Source organism: Meriones unguiculatus, chromosome 3 (assembly GCF_030254825.1).
Source record: "Meriones unguiculatus strain TT.TT164.6M chromosome 3, Bangor_MerUng_6.1, whole genome shotgun sequence".
Taxonomy (NCBI): domain Eukaryota; kingdom Metazoa; phylum Chordata; class Mammalia; order Rodentia; family Muridae; genus Meriones; species Meriones unguiculatus.
Window position 1 is genome coordinate 78328158 of NC_083351.1, and position 16363 is coordinate 78344520.

A 16363-nucleotide genomic window follows, 5' to 3' on the forward strand; every position below is an offset into this window, starting at 1 on the left:
TTAGACCAGTTTAGTCCAGTTCTGAGAAGATAAACTCACATATCCTGTCAAGCCCTGTCAAACTGACTCTTAATTTCACAACCTAAGTTTTGACAGGCTGTCTGGCTGCAAACCTTGAGAAGTGCTGTTACTCCGCTCAAGGCCAGATGCACAGCTGCCCATTAAGAAAAGCAAGGTGCCTCTCAGGGATTCTTCTCATGGTGGCTTCCGCCGAGGCCTTCCCTGCCTGTCCAGTGTTAGCACCTTTCATGAAGATGCTCTCATTTGGGTTACACCCTGCCCTACTAGCAGGCCTGAGGAGCTTCCTGTCAGAGTTCCCAGCAGTCTGAAGTCTCTGGGAAGGAGGCTTCACTCTGAGCTCCTAGGAAAGCTTGGCCTTGCCCAACAGTGACCCACTTAGCACCTGGAAGAGAAATCCTGATTAAATCTAGGGACTCTTCCTCTACTTCCCCAGGAACCATCCTGGGGCTAGCTCTTGAAAACATACCCAACCTTCTACTGTGGATGGAGGATGTCCAGAGAAATCCATAGAAGGAAGTAGGGCCCTGACCCCTCAGAGCTCCTTACTCCACCCCTGAGGTGATTTACCAGTTGTCTGAATAAAGAAAATACTGCTGGGATCCGGGCTGGAACCATTAGGTGTGAGGGTGTCAAGGTGAAAAAAACAAGGGCAGGTCTAAATCTTCTCCCTGCCCCTCCTGCCTTCCCCACCCTGAGAAAATTATTTAAGTGTAAACATGCTTTTAAAACTTTAGGATATCTTTGTGCAAGGAAAAAAAACAAAACAAAACAAAAAAACAACACAAAAAACCCTACTGTATTACTCAATGTTAATAACACTCACTTTGAACCTTAATTCTGAAAACCACGGAATTTACAAAATGCTGTAAACAGCTGACATGGACGTTCTCCCCACTTTAAAGAAATCGCGTTTGTGATCAGTGAGCTGGATAAAGTCGAGCTTTCTCAACAGCAAGCGGCAGCGTGTAAGGAGATACCTCTACTGCCATTCGATTAATTAATAATGGGAAAGTTCCAGGGCATTAGGAATTTTTTTAAAGTCTCTTATTGTATTTTTAAAATTATTAGGTATCCATTGTAGTTCTGAGTATAGATAAATGCCTGACATACGGTTTCAGCCAAATTCCAAAATGCAGCAAAACAGGGCTTGTGTATTTGGCAGGAATTTAAAACAGTCCACGGCAGTGTCTATTTTCTGTCCAAAGAAGAGTTTGTGCATTTCCACTGGGCTAGGAAAATAACAGAACATGGGGGAAAGAAACAACTGCTATCGTAATCGCCGTGCAGGCAGGCCAAAGGGAGCAGCAAGTCAGGAATTACTGTCCAAGCTGCAGTTTGGGGTCGCAAGATGTTTGAAGGAGAGTGGGCAAGGGCGAGCGGGCTGCTTTGTGAGGAAACTGCCTTCTCTCGGCTAAAGCTCTCACCTTGCAAATCGCCCTCTCCCAACACAAGCACGGCTTACTTCTTAACTCTTCCCCTGCTAGCTAACCTTTTCAGTCAGCCCCTTCATCACCACAGAAAGGCCTTTCCAACAAAGCAGTGTTTTAAAGCCTTTCCCCCACTAAAAGTTCGCCCCTCCCCCTCTGTTAAAGAGGCAGTGTGGGGGTAATTTTCTTCTTTCCTTTCTTTTTCTCTTCTCTTTTTCCTCCCTTTTAGTTTTGTGTTTCTGCCATCCACGCTTGTGAAGCTGTCCTTGTTTGAGGGTTGATGGATATTTCTTCAGAGATACCATCATATCGCTTGTTATTGTAACACTTATTGGTGATAAAGTTCAGAGTAAAAATTAAGCAGCTGCAATGTAGCAGCACAAATTAGTTTAATGTAAGCAGTCAGGAGCAGCTGGCTGGCTCAGGACTCGAATTTAGCTGTGGGGGGAGGGGTGCTGTGACGCTGACAGTGGTTTTTCCCTCTACATAAACATTTTTGGCTGTTACAGCTTTTGTGCTGATCATGTGACAGTGTCCCCAGGCAGATAATTTATTTCTGTAGCTTTCATGAGCAATCATTAACCTTCAGACACTGAGTTTGCATTCTGCTTTGTGGAATTTGTTATTATTATTATTGTTATTATTATTATTTTTTGTGTTCTAACTAGTTTAATTCAGAAACTGTCAGGAGAAAATTACAGCCAATTCGTAACAGGCTGCAATGCATAACACTTAACATTCCCATTAAAGCAGATTCTGCTCACAAGACTGCTCTCATAGCTTTGTTGGGTGTTTGTGGATCTGGATTGTCATTTTCATTGTGGCTGTCATTGGGAGGCTCCTTCAGTGTCCCCTTCTGATTACCAGCTCTCTGCAAGGTGGCCTGGCAGAAACCTGACTTGGCAGTCTTTATTCCCTAGGATGCTGGAGGTGCTTGGAGATGGGGCTTCTGATGTTGGACATTGTGCCTGTTCCTTCTCCTTTAACAATGGACTCACAAGCCTTCAGTAAACAGTGTGGCCATTTGCAGAGCATAACTGGAGCCAGGGTATATCGGGACTGAAAAACAAAGAAAACAGCAACTGTGTCTTGCATAAGCCAGAAGGGACATAGGAGTATCATCTCTGACATCTACTAATCATGCTGACCCCGTTTTAAGAAATTTATCTGTTGCATCCTTCCATGATCTGTTTGTGTTGTCTGTGCATCTCTGCAAACCAGTAATTCAGGAGTAATATGTGCAGGGCCACTCTCTGGTGTCTATCATACATGATATCTTCAGACACTTTCAGAATGCCGATTATCTTGTGGGTATTGTGTGGGCCCTGTTAGATATTCATTTATTCATTCTCTCATGGTGCAGGGCTGGGGTGGGGGGGGTGTGACTCAAGATTACTTGCACAGAGGGATTTGATAAAGTGTATTTATAAACCCCAAGGACCTGTGCTTACTGCAAAGCAAGAGGGAGAACTCTTTTCTATTTTACCTGTTTTGAAAGATTTCAGTGATGAGACCTATCTTCAATTGATCTTAATATTTCATAAAGACAGATGCATGAGCTATTGAATGTAGCACAGAAATACTGTTCTTTCATAATTGTGACTCGAGAGCTAAAACCATAGCAGGAATGGATATTGTATGTCTTTAAAGGTTCTCCAGCACCACCAGTGGGCCAGGTACTAGACTTGGAAACAAGTCAGAACTTGATTAAAGGACACAAATGTGAATATGAAAATATTTGGGTGGGGCTGGTGAGATGGTTCAGTTGGTAAAGACACTTGTCTTGCAAGCCTGGTGATTGGGGTTCCATCCCCAGAAGGGCCATAAAGGTAAAAAGTAAAGGCCATTCTACCTGGTGTCCTTTGACTTTTACATGCATGCCTTGGTGTGCACACGTAAACACAGACATCAGTATGCACACACACCACCACCACAACAACAACACAATTAAAAAAAAAAAGCATTTGAGTCTGGTATTGCCTAAGGTTCCCTAGGTGCAATTAATGTGAATGTGCACAAACTGTTTTACGAGTAGCATTGTTGCTTGGAAGGGCGAGGGGACAGAAACGTCTTTGTTTTCAGAAGACAGATTTCTTTCTCAAACCTAGGGTCCTAGAGCTCTGGCTTTTTCTACTTCTTTCCAAAGTCATTTCTTTGCTCACTGGATCCTAGGCCTTATCTTTTGCCTTATCTGGTAAATGATTCACATAGCTTTTGCCTTCTTGAGATCCATTTTCCATAAATACATTGGCAGCCATATTTTATAGCCACACAGGCATAAAATAAACATGTATTTAATATATATAAAATTTGGGCTGCATTTGTGCCTATGTATTCATATGTATTAAGTCTTTGTTTCTTCTTCTTGCTTTTATTTATTTTTTATTTATTTTTTTATTTTTAGAAGAAATTATAATGGAAACATTGTCATTAACTTCCCAAAGCATGGTGTGCCTGAGTGCTGAGTTACCTATGCCTGGTGGAGAAGTCAGCCTGACAGTGGTCATAATAGACACATAATTTGCCTTCACCCAAGGCAAAGATGAACTCTGAAAAAAAGGCGAAAACAGTTAGAAAAGCCAACGTGAGAGACTACTTTCCTAGATGAAGCATGTACAGTTCATTCATTCTGGATACTTCTGAGGAGCTCATGGGCATCCCAAACTTGTTACGTGCTTCAAGTCCTTTCGAGTGAATGTTGGCCCCTTTCTAGCTTGAGATGATTTGATCAAGCCAATGTTTTGTGAGCCTCTGGTCTAGAACACACCCTCCTGTTCTGCACTTTTGTCTCTTCGTCTCAAGCCACTGCATATTCAGAACCATTACATTCCAGAGCTTCTATGTATTTTGCTCCGTGACCAAATGCAGTCTAATAGAGCTGTCTCATCATCTCTTTGATGATGTCTCAGAACTTACCTGTTACTTTTCATTCAGTAGCTCTAGCCCTTTATTTAAAAAAAAAAAATGACAAGGACCTTCAAGCCATGTCTCATTATATGTTCGATTTTATAGATAAGGAGGCTACACACAAAGACATCCAGTAACATACGGTTTCCCAGACAGAAAGTGAGCGGATCAAGATTCTGTCCTAGACATCTGGATTCTAGAGGTCAGTTCTTATTATGTTCTGCTGCTCCTGTGCTATTAGAACAACTACCTCATACTTAATGTGAGTTTCCTGCCTAGCAAGTCTGTCTCCCATCTACTGTGGGCCACGTGCAACTGTTACTGGCTCTCAAACCTCTTCATTATCCTGTGAAAGATAGAACAAAAGGCAGGACAAGAGACAGTGAGGGTAAGTACATGCACAAGGCAGCAGTTCTCAACCTGTGGGTCACGACCCCTTTGTTCTGATTTGTGACAGTAGCAAAATTACAGTTAAAAAGTAGCAAATGAAATAATTTTATGGTGGGGGTCACCACAGCCTGAGGAACTGTATTAAAAGATTGAAGCATTAGGAAGGTTGAGAGCCATTGCATTAAGGAACACGAGGACAGAGATGTTAGAGGCTGGGTGGGTGTGGGAGAGAACTGGAAATGTCTTCAGAGAGGAAAGATACATTACATGCACTGGGAAAAGGAGACGGGAGAGTTCTCATGGAAAAGCCAAGGTTAGGCAGGAGGGAAAATGTTTTTCTATTCTTTTTTTTATAAATGTGGGTTTTTTTTCCTGTTCTTTTTTAAAAAACTTGTTTTTAATTGAAAATAAGTTTTTCATACACTATATTTTTCTCCCTCTCCCAGTTTCTGCCTCCCTCTTCACCCAACTTTTTGTTTTTTTCTTTCTCTTAAAAACAAAAACAAACAAGCAGATAAAAACAAAACAAAACAAAACAAAACCTCCAAGAAGCATCCTCACAAAACCACAAAATGAAAAACAAAATAAACAAACAAAAGACAGAGAAGACCAAAACAAACAAACAAACAAGCAAACAACAATATGAAAAGCAAAATGAGACAAAGAGAGCACAAAAATGCTGATGAGTCTGCGGTTCTGCTAGTTAATCCTGGTGATGAAGTTCACCCTGGTAATGGTCCTCTGTGGACAGTTTTTAAATATGAGTTTAAACAGGTATTGAGCTAAGACCAAAGATGAGATCCACTTAAGATTCAGGAGAACAAGTCAGAGTGATGCTTGAAGGAGTGATAAGTGTTCGCTCACTCACTCATTCTTTCAGTGCATTTATTGAATAGCATATTCTAACCCATATTGAAAATTTCAAGTGAGAAAAAAAACATCACTCTTATCTTGAAGGAGCTTAGTCCAGTAAGGCAAAGATAAGGAAAATTATAAAATTGCTACTGAACAGGATCAGGGAAACTAGAAAATCAAGTACAAGGGCAGCAGGAGCCCTGAACACAGAGCTCATGTCTCTGTACTTAATCAGGGAAGCTTCATTTTGGTGGTGTCGGTTTTACTTGTGTTTGAGAAGATAGACTAGGTATTCACGAACTTAAAAAATGTAAGAAACCACATAGTAGAGAGGGAGATGCACATTTGTAAAGGAGTAGTGGTAGGAAATTGACAAATGCCAAAAACTTCAATAGCCATTACCTGGAGAATTTGGAGCTTTTGGTGTGAATTCAGACCAAGACAAAGTTAAGAAGGTAGAGTCAACAGCAGCTATGTAGGCAGGAAAGAACTTTGGGGACAAGAGGGAAATCTGGAGAGCAGCAGGGGGCTTGGGTGGTTATTTTGGTGTAAAATGATTGAGAACTGATCAAGGTTGTGAAAATGAAGAGAGGGAGGAGTGTTTGTTTATAGGCTGAAGATGTGAAAAGGGTGGGAGAAGTCTAAGATATCTTGTGGGATGTTGGCTGAGCTTCTAGATGCTGGTGGGACTTTAATCAGAAATAAAAACTAATTACAGTTGATTCATAACAGTAGTTATTTCTATAAAGTTGCCTCTGAATTAGGGAATATGAAACTATTCCTAGGAGAAATACAAATTTAGGTTTCTTTGAGCCTCTTGTAACAGCATTTTTCAGTCATCTGATAAAATCCAGTCAGTGCACATAAAATTCTATCTTCTGTGGGCTGCTGTTTGGTGACACCTTATTCAATGCTTATTGTTGAGTCAGAAGCTCCGACGTCACAACCACTGGTACTGTGGCCTGCCCCCAAACAAAACTTACCTCTTTCTGTCCATGGATGGCTACAAAGGAACTAGAGTATTCATCTTGGATCTATAAATAAAAGTTATCGAGTAGGTGCATTTATAAGTTATTTTGAAATCACAGAGGACGGCCTTGCCTAAAGAACAACGCTTGGCTTACTTGCTAGGAATGTGTCTTACCAACTGACAATTGAGCATTCATAACTCCCTTTGCATGTCTGTAAGTGACTGAAACACCAAGAGCCTTGATTTGGGGTAAACAAATTAATTCCATTGAGTAGTGAAATCTACATACAGAGCCACAGACAGTAAGGATTTTCTGTGTTGACTTAAGATTAGAAAATTTTGCTTTGAATGAGCCTTTAAGACATGCAATTGGCATGTCTTAGAATGAAAGACAGGAAAAATACTGAACCAGAAAATAGATATTTGAGGTAGACTAGTATGATTAGGCTGAATCATCTAAGCACAGAGAAGATTATTATGGGCCATAAAAAAATGTTTATATGGCCCAGAATTGGGGAGGTCAAGGCTCAAGAGTTCCAGGCCAGCCTGGTCAGCATAGTGGGTTCAAGGCTGAAGTTGCTATACAACAAGACCCTGCCTCAAACAAACAAAGTCTAGGTTTGTACTCAGCAGTAGAACACTTGCTGAGATTTCACAAGGCCCTAGATTTAACTACCCAACATTGCAAAGTGGTAGGATTGGGGAGAGTCATCAGTGTGGCGCATTCTCAGTGTCAGAGCTGTGTAGTGTCAGGCCAGGGCTGGCAGAGTACACGTGACACTGGAGGAAGCTCACGAGAGGGGCTTTAACTTCCACTGCTCCTCTACGTAGCCTGCCATGGGATTTGCTGTAACCTGGGTTCTGAAGGACAGCTGAGAGGGTCAAAGAGTTTAGATTCGAAGTTCTCACTGTGTGGATGGCTTGCAGAGCTGATGCCTCAGGAGGCCAAAAGCTGCAGGGAAGAGGAGGTGGGTGAGAACTGCACAGCCATGCCCGGGAAGTACCTGCCGTTCACACTCTGAGCTACTGTCACGGTGGGGACAAGACTCTCCCAGCTCCTTGGTTTTGGGTCTCTGTGTCTATCACACTCTCACAAACATGACTTTTTAAAGACATGTTGACTTTAAAGAGTCACAGTTTGGGGCTAGACATTTTTGCCTTGATGCTATTTTCAGTTTAAGTTTTTGGTATTTCTAACCAACTTCATGCTTTCTGTATAAACATCATAACACAACTCCCAAGTGTTGGCTGCTGATGCTTTTTTGTCTTTTTTTCTCTATGACAATCTCATTTCCAGCTGTATAAACTAAACAGAAAACAAATAAGACAAAACAAACAAAACAAGACAAAATCTGAGTTAGATTCAGGAATCAACCTTTAAATATTTTTTTTCTTTGCACTGAGTGTTGGATATTGTGCTACAAGGTTGTGAGAGACGACTTAAGTATGGCCTGTTAGGATTTTGGAACCAAACCTGCTTCTTGGTTGCTTAGTAACTTATGATGTCATCGTGTTGCTGTCCAGGTGGCCACACCTGGAAAGGATGGTTACCTTCCCTCTTAAAAGGACCAGCCAACCATGTGGTCCCTCTCTTGGTCTCTCCTCTCTTGGTCCTTTCTCTCTTGGCCCCTCTTGGTCTCTCCTCTCTTGCTCCTCTTTTCTTTCTCTGTCGGGGCACCCCCTCCTCTCTCTTTCCCCCATCATGTCCTGCTCTCCCTTCTCTCCCTCTTTTCACCTCCAGCTAATAAACCTCTTTCATATAAAAGGTGTAATCATCATGATTTAATTCGTCTCCTTACATGGCCTCTGTATTCTTGCACCTCAAATTGTAAGAAATACAATATAGGCAGAAGTAGGCAGGAGATAGACATGAGGGCCACTCTTTATTGACTTAATATTGGACAAATCACTTTAGTGCTTACAAACATCTTCTCTCACTTATAACATATTGAGTTTTCATGTCTAGCTTCCTGTTTGGCCCTTTACACTCAACAGCGCCATAACATCAATTACTCTCTCATTGTGTAACAGGATGGTGGCCAATGCTATTGTGGCACTTGGTTGTTATAGAAGAACAAGACTTAATGAATGTTGTCTGAGTTGCAGAGGGCTTTGAGCTCGTGCTGTGTATGCACTTATCCCCTGCAGGAAGTGGCATGTGCTTGTCAATGCTCACCATTGCAACAATTGAACCCCAAAGTATTTGGAGTCCGTAGAAGGATTTAGAAAAAGGAGGGGGAAAGATGCCAGCCTTGGGGAAAGGATTTGAGAACACCAGCTGGAGAGTGGATCCACCATTTCTCATTGTTATGCTTGGGTTTCAATGAGTGACTCAATTTGAAAGACACCGCTGTGCTGTTGTGAGCAGCGGCAGAGAGATATATTGTTCAGGGTCCCCAAGAACATCTTAGAGAGGCTGGAAAGACCACAATCAAGGCAAATGCAGTGCTGAAAATCCGTTGTGTGTGCAAGAACTTCTGCCCCCAACCCCCCTGCTTGCTTAAATACAGATCTACTGGCAGCATAAGCTGGAGCATGAATCCAGATAGAAAGTGTTTTTCAAGTAAATATTAGATAACTCCCCAGTGGAAGCCAATGGCTTCTGTATTATTTGCAGGTGTGGTTCACATTTTACTATTAGCAGAAGGGAGTTCATTAATACCTTATATAAATGAAATCATGCTTCAGTATAATAAGTAGCTCCAAAACTAACAGAGTTTTTACCCCATTCTGCTAAATATTTTTAAGAGGTTAAAAAAATAAATAAATAAAAGTAAAAAAAAAAAAACACCTGTTAGCAAGAATAAATACCTGTCTTTGTTTTATGAGTAAAGATGACTGTTTAAATTAATATGCCACTGTATACATCAAGGAAGCAGGTTGAATCCACATATAGGACATGGAACTTGGACTTTCTACTACTTTTGATTGACTTTTTTTTTTTCTAGCATTTTCCTTGGATCTAGAGTTTACATTGAAGAAGTTTGAGTCTATTTTCTTATTCTGTGTGGTGATGACCCAGTGTGGAGATTGATCTAGTGTTTCAAGAGAATGACTTGCTTTCAGAAGCCCATTGGGTAGTATTTGTAGAATATTCCACTATATTTCAAACTGCAATAATTGAATTGAGTGATTGAAAAAATGCAATGCATTTAGACTCCTGGAAATACTCAATCATTATAAAATGTGGCCAACATGACAGTAAAATAACTGTTAAGATGTTATGGTCGTTGAAACCCTTGTAACCTTCTTAAGAAGGTGTTCAAAGTCCTGGGTAGTCTCTCTCTAGTCTGTTTTCTGCCATAAATTCTTCAACTTTTGTCCTTTTCTGATTTTTGCTTCTCCCCTCTTCTTCTTCCCCTTTAGCCTTCTTGCTCTTTTTACATGGGATTTCTTCATGTACAAACATGCGGGCACCAGAATTTGAATACAAATTCTTAGGGATGAAGAGCACTGTGTGCAGCTGGTGATATGTCTTTCATTTGAACCTGTAGAAGAATTATATCAAACCATTCTAGTTCTCCATAGGGGAAAAAAAGAATATCGAATGGCAGAGAAACACCTCATTAGCCATCAGGGAAATGCAAATCAAAACGACCCTAAGATTTTACCTTACACCCATCAGAATGGCTAAGATCAAAAACTCAAGAGCCAACATATGCTGGAGAGGTTGTGGAGAAAGGGGAACCCTCCTCCACTGCTGGTGGGAATGTAAACTTGTACAACCACTCTGGAAAGCAATCTGGCGCTTTCTCAGACAACTAGGAATAACGCTTCCTCAAGACCTAGCTATACCACTCCTAGGCATATATCCAAAAGATTCTCAAGTACACAATAAGGACATTTGCTCAACCATGTTTGTAGCAGCCTTATTTGTAATAGCCAGAAGCTGGAAACAGCCCAGATTCCCCTCAGTGGAGGAATGGATACACAAATTGTGGTATATCTACACAATGGAATATTACTCAACAATAAAAAACAAGGAAATCATGAAATTTGCAGGTAAATGGTAGGATCTGGAAAAGATCATCATGAGTGAGCTATCCCAGAAGTAGAAAGATGTACACTGTATATACTCACTCATATAGACATATAATATAGGATAAACCTACTAAAATCTGTACACTTAAAGAAACTAATCAAGAGGGAGGACTCTTGCTAAAATGCTTAATTCCTATCCAGAAAGGCAAAGAGGCTGGACATCAGGGAAAAGAGGGAACAAATTAGGAGCCTGACACAGAGGACCTCTGAAAAGCTCTGCCCTGCAGACTATCAATGTAGATACTGAGACTTAATGGGCAACCTTTGGGCAGAGTGCAGGGAATCTTAGGAAAGAAGTTGGAAACAGTAAGATCTGGAGAGGACAGGAACTCCATAAGGAGAGCAACAGAAGCAAAAAAAATCTGAGCACAGGGGTTTTTCCTGAGACTGGTATTCCAACCAAGGACTATGCATGGAGATAACCTAAGACCCCTGCACAGATATAGCCCATGGCAGTTCAGTATCCAAGTGGGTTCCATTGTAATAGGAACAGGGACTGTCTCTGAAATTGGCCTGCTCTTTAATTATCTCCCCCTGAGGGGGAAGCAGCATTACCAGGCCACAGAAGAAGACAAGGCAGCTACTCCTGATGAGACCTAATTGACTAGGATCAGAAGGAAGGAAAAGAAGTCCTCCCTATCAGTGGTCTTGGGGAGGGGCATGCATGCAGAGGGTGGAGGGAGGGATTGGGACGGGAGGAGGGAGGAAACCACAGGGGGGGATACAAAGTGAGTAAAGTGTAATTAATAAAGAAAAATAAAATTAATAATAATAATAATAATAATAATAATAATAAAAAGATTCAGTAGTTAAACTAATTAAGGAAGAACTGGGATTGAGGGCCATGTTTATAAAGATAACAAACAAAATCCCAATAAATACCTTCTCCTAGAGTTCTGAGACATTGTGAAAAGCAAACTGTTAAAGCAAACATAGTGGGGCTTCCATCCTTAGTCTTGGTATTATTTTAAAATGTGCGGAACATCAGTGGTAAGGTCCATGGGGAATATTGGCTCTCTGGTGATTTGGAGAACAAATTTGCTAAATTTGTGAAGTTTGGTTGAAATGGGAGTATGGAGTAAATATAAACAGAAAAAACCTTTTTATTAAGTAGAGAAAAATAATGAGTGGCAAATATTGTTAAATGAAAATAATACTGAAAAGGCTAAGAATAGAGCACACTGAAAGGGTACTTTCCTAGCACATGGGAGGCCCCAGATTCAATTTCCAACACTAAATGAAAAGAAAAAGAAGGAGGAGGAGAAAAGAAAGAAGAAATGCTGAAAAACTTAGATTTGTTTTGAAAGCAGTCCAAAACAGTTTGATTCATTAATCCAATTTTAAATGTAATTCCACCTACAGCTGTCTTCAGGCTGAAATAGTTTCATCTTCTCTGTTCTCTTCAAGTGTCTTCTTCATACCCTGACCCCGCCATGCCCTTCTGGGTCATAGCCACCTTCCAGACTCTTTAACCTCTGTGGGCCGGATGATCCTCTCCCATCAACTGTTCCTTTCTGCTTGTCTGCTATTGTCCCCGGACCGAGAGCCCATCTCCAATTAGATGTTACTTCCAGCAGGAGGCCTTCTTTGAAGTTAATGGCCTTCTGGAGTTGTCTTATCTCTTTGTCTTAGTTCCTTCCCAGCACTTGCCCTTCCTTCACATAATGTCTGTCAATTTCCCCTCTTGCTTGCTGACTGGTAAGCTACTGGAGGGAGAACTAACATTGTCTGGCTCACTCTGAATGTTTAATACCTATCATGATAATTGATCTTTAGTGGAATAAGAATTTTAGTGCCAAGCCAAAAAAGCTACATTTTGTTGTTGTTCTTACATGTGTGTGAGTGCATGTGCATATGTACATGTAATGTTTGTATGCACATATGTGTAGGTGCAACTGTGTGTACAAATGAATGAGGCCAGAAGAAAACCTCCTCCAGTGTCATCCTCAGTAGTGTTGTCCACCTTCTTTGAGACAGAGTCTCTCATTGGTCTGGAGCAATAATTAGGCAAGGCAGGCTGGCCAATGAGCACCAGGGATTAATAGTGCGAATCACTTACACACTGCATCTTTACGTGAGTTTTGGGAATTAGACCCCTGTCCACATGCTTCTGAGCATGTCACACAATGGGATCTTTCCCCTGGCTTGTAATCGTCTTCCAAACACCCAAAACTTTATGATAAGGGTCTCATGAATTGATCTCAGAATTCCAATCTTGCCCCTCCTAATCCTGAAGCTCCCCTCTGCTCACAGATGGCTTTCCCTGTGGTGGACTTCCTCCACCAGCCTTGCTGGCAAACTCCTGCTTCCCTTGGGACCGCAGCTTGAAGAGTGTTTTCTTTCCTCCTGGTCTCTTCTTGCCCACAGTGTGAAACAATGGCCGCTCAAATAATTACTCAATATGTCCTTAATTCTCCTTCACTTATCAGAAGTACATATTTCTCTCAGTTGATTGTCTTTTCTAGATTGCAAGCTACATGTGAGCAGAAACTTTACTGATGTAGTATTATTATTTAGCAGGACCTGTGAGATTGGTCCTGGTGCTCTCAGGATGAAAGGTACATAGAGAATAGAAGAATGAAGTAGTCTAGAGATTTGGGATAGGAATGTTTTCTTAGCATAACATGTATAATAGTGTTAGTATATTAATTGAAATTTGACAAAGAAAATTTAGGATATGGCTGGGTGGTGGTGGCAAATGCCTTTAATCCCAGCACTGGGGAGGCAGAAGCAGGCAAATCTCTGAGTTTAAGCCTGGCCTGGTCTACAGAGCAAGTTCCAGCCAGTACTATACAGAGGAACCCTGTTTCAAAAAGCAAAAAGAAAACAAAACAAAAACTTAAGAAAAAAAGAAAGAAAGAAAGAAAGAAGAAAAGAAAGAAAGAAAGAAAGAAAGAAAGAAAGAAAGAAAGAAAGAAAGAGAAAGCAGAAAGAAAACGCAGGATAGAAAATGGCATTTAACTCAGCGATAAAAAACAAGGAAATCAGGAAATTTGCAGGTAAATGGTAGGAACTGGAAAAGATCATCCTAAGTGAGGTATCCCAGAAGCGGAAAGACACACAGGGTATATACTCACTCATAAGTGAATATTAGACATACAATATAGGATAAACATACTAAAATCTGTACACCTAAAGAAAGTAATCAGGAAGAAGGACTCTGGCTAAGATGCTCAATCCCCATCCAGAAAGCCAAAGAGAATGGACACCAGAGGAGGGAGAAAACAGGGAACAGGACAGGAGCCTACCACAGAGGGCCTCTGAAAGGCTCTACCCTGCAGGGTATCAAAGCAGATGCTGAGACTTATAGCCAAACTTCGGGCAGAGTGCAGGGAATCTTATGAAAGAAGTGGGAGATAGTAAGACCTGGAGAGGACAGGAGCTCTACAAGCACAGCAACTGATCCTAAAAGTCTGGGCACAGGGGTCTTTCCGAAACCGATACTCCAGACAAGGACCACTCGTGGAGATGGTCTGGAACTCCTGCATGGAGGTAGCCTATGGCAGTTCACTGTCCAAGTGGCCTCCATAGTAATGGGAACAGGGACTGTCTCTGACATGAACTGATTGATTGGCCTGCTCTTTGATCACCTCCCCCTGAGGAGGAGCAGCCTTACCAGGCCACAGAAGAAAACAATGCAGCTACTCCTGATGACACCTGATAGACTAGGATCAGAAGGAAGGGAGGAGGACCTCTCTTATCAGTGGACTGGGAGAGGGACACAGGTGGGGAAGAGGGTGGGTGGGATTGGGAGGGGAGGAGGGAAGGAGGTACATGGGGCATACAAAGTGAATAAAGTGTAATTAATAAAAATAAAAATAATTAAATAAAAATAAGGTATAAAAATGGCATTTAATCAGTATATCATTAAATGAACTTTGTTGTTCATGGTATAACAACATTTGAGTGAAAGTGATATGTATGGTGAGAGAAATAAAGAATTAATTTTTGAATTTTATTTATTTTTAATTGATCAAAAGTGTATAGATTTATCATCTGTAACATTAACATTATGTATTATCTCAGATACTTACTTTTTATGGGGGAGTACATTTAAATCCTTAGTGATTTTGGAAGACATAATACATTGTAATTAACTATAGTCACTATATCACAGCTCTTAAATTTACTGATTCTAACTGAAATTTTGCATCCCTTGAATCAATGAAGACATAAGCTGTGGCGGTATATTTAGAAATCAGATCTCTCATAGTGCCAGTCCCACGGGCCCCTAGCTTTGGTTCCTGGTAGCTAGAGCTCAGGATATTACAAAGAGGAGAGAGGCAGCCCAAAGGACAGAGGAAGAACGCACTGCAGTCAGAGATTTTCCTATTTCTTGCCCTGCTGGCATCGAAGTATATATGTATGTATGTATGTATGTTTGCTCTCTCTCTCTCTCTTTCTCTCTCTCTCTCTCTCTCTCTGATTCCTCGTCTTCACAACTATCTTAATCTATTAGTGAATCAGCAGCAGTTGCTCTGGGTTGTGTTTGGTGATAACCATGGTTAGTCAGCGAGACATTGTTCTCTTCTATTTGTTTAAGGCTATGACAGATAGTATGGAAATAAACCCTTGAAAATACAACATGCTAAGGGTTTGTTTAATCAGCAGAAAAGTAAACATGGATAACCCAATAAATGCATAAATTTTTACAGAATTTAGCTATGGCAGGTACTGAAACAAACTGACATGGCTCCATCCTCGTTTTCGCAGCCAGGAAGCCGTCGGGTGAAGCGAAGAGATCTCTAGGTAATGAATGCAGCAGAGTGGCCGTTACCTGGAGTTAAAGTATGCAAGATACAGTCGAAGTGAGTCGTAGTATTTATTCATGTAGTCCTTAAAGCAACTGTAATGGATGCTTTGAGATGACACATGATCCCCTTACAGAATCAAAATGTCCACTCCCTTGTCTCCTGGGAACTCAGTCCCTTCCAAGGACCTGTTCTTGACAGCATGTTCAAGGCCATAACCCTTTTCTAGGAATTGCCTGCCTTCAGTGACAAGCTGGTATCTGCTAATGGCCATGCCAGCTTGGAGCTCTGTGGGGTCAGCTGGAGCCTTCATTCACTGTGCAAAAGAGTCATATTTCAGCTTTGCTCCTCTCCATCTTTCCTCTCTCATTGCATTCTGGTGCTTTTTCTGAGAATATACCTTCTTATGCAAATTCCTTTTTCTCTGAGAAAGTTGTTCCTGGGGAGCTGGAGCAAGTGATGCCAACATCATCATCATCATTTATTACTATTATTCCCATTGTATAAATAAGGAAAGCGTGGCATAGAGGAAGGGCATTAAACTCTCAGTCACAGGTAGGAGTCAAGGATTCAGACCTCCATAATTCAGATCTGGAAGGTATGTTCTCACTTTTCTATTTTGTTTCAGAAACAGACAAAAGACAAAGTTATCCATGTAATTTTGCCTCTGCCTTTTGAGGTTTAGTCTCCCTCTGTGTTCTCTCACATTTTCTTGCTCTGGCAACACTGGGTTTCCTTGAGGTGCTCTTAATGGTCACAAGTAAGTGAAACAACAACTGAAGGTACAGCCAGTGAGGCCTTGGCTAGAGGCAATTAGAATCTAGAAGAGGAATTTGACCAAGATAACTGATATTATGGTTAATTAATAATTGACAAAATGTAAATATAAGGTTTTCAGCTTGGAAGCAAAATATTGTGTTCAGCACAGTCATGTATTATTGTAGTGAGGCAGATGACATATAATGCTTCCTATGGAAATTCATAATTGTGACATGAGAAAA

General features: G+C 41.0%; 1 long non-coding RNA gene across 1 annotated transcript; it reads left to right on the forward strand.

The window, feature by feature from the left end:
- Nucleotides 1-893: 893 nt before the first annotated feature.
- LOC132652774 (uncharacterized) lies at nt 894-15416 on the forward strand. The gene is made up of 3 exons (XR_009590340.1): nt 894-986; nt 4461-4557; nt 15325-15416. It is a non-coding gene; the product is annotated as an uncharacterized LOC132652774 (long non-coding RNA).
- The last annotated feature ends 947 nt before the right edge of the window (nt 15417-16363 follow it).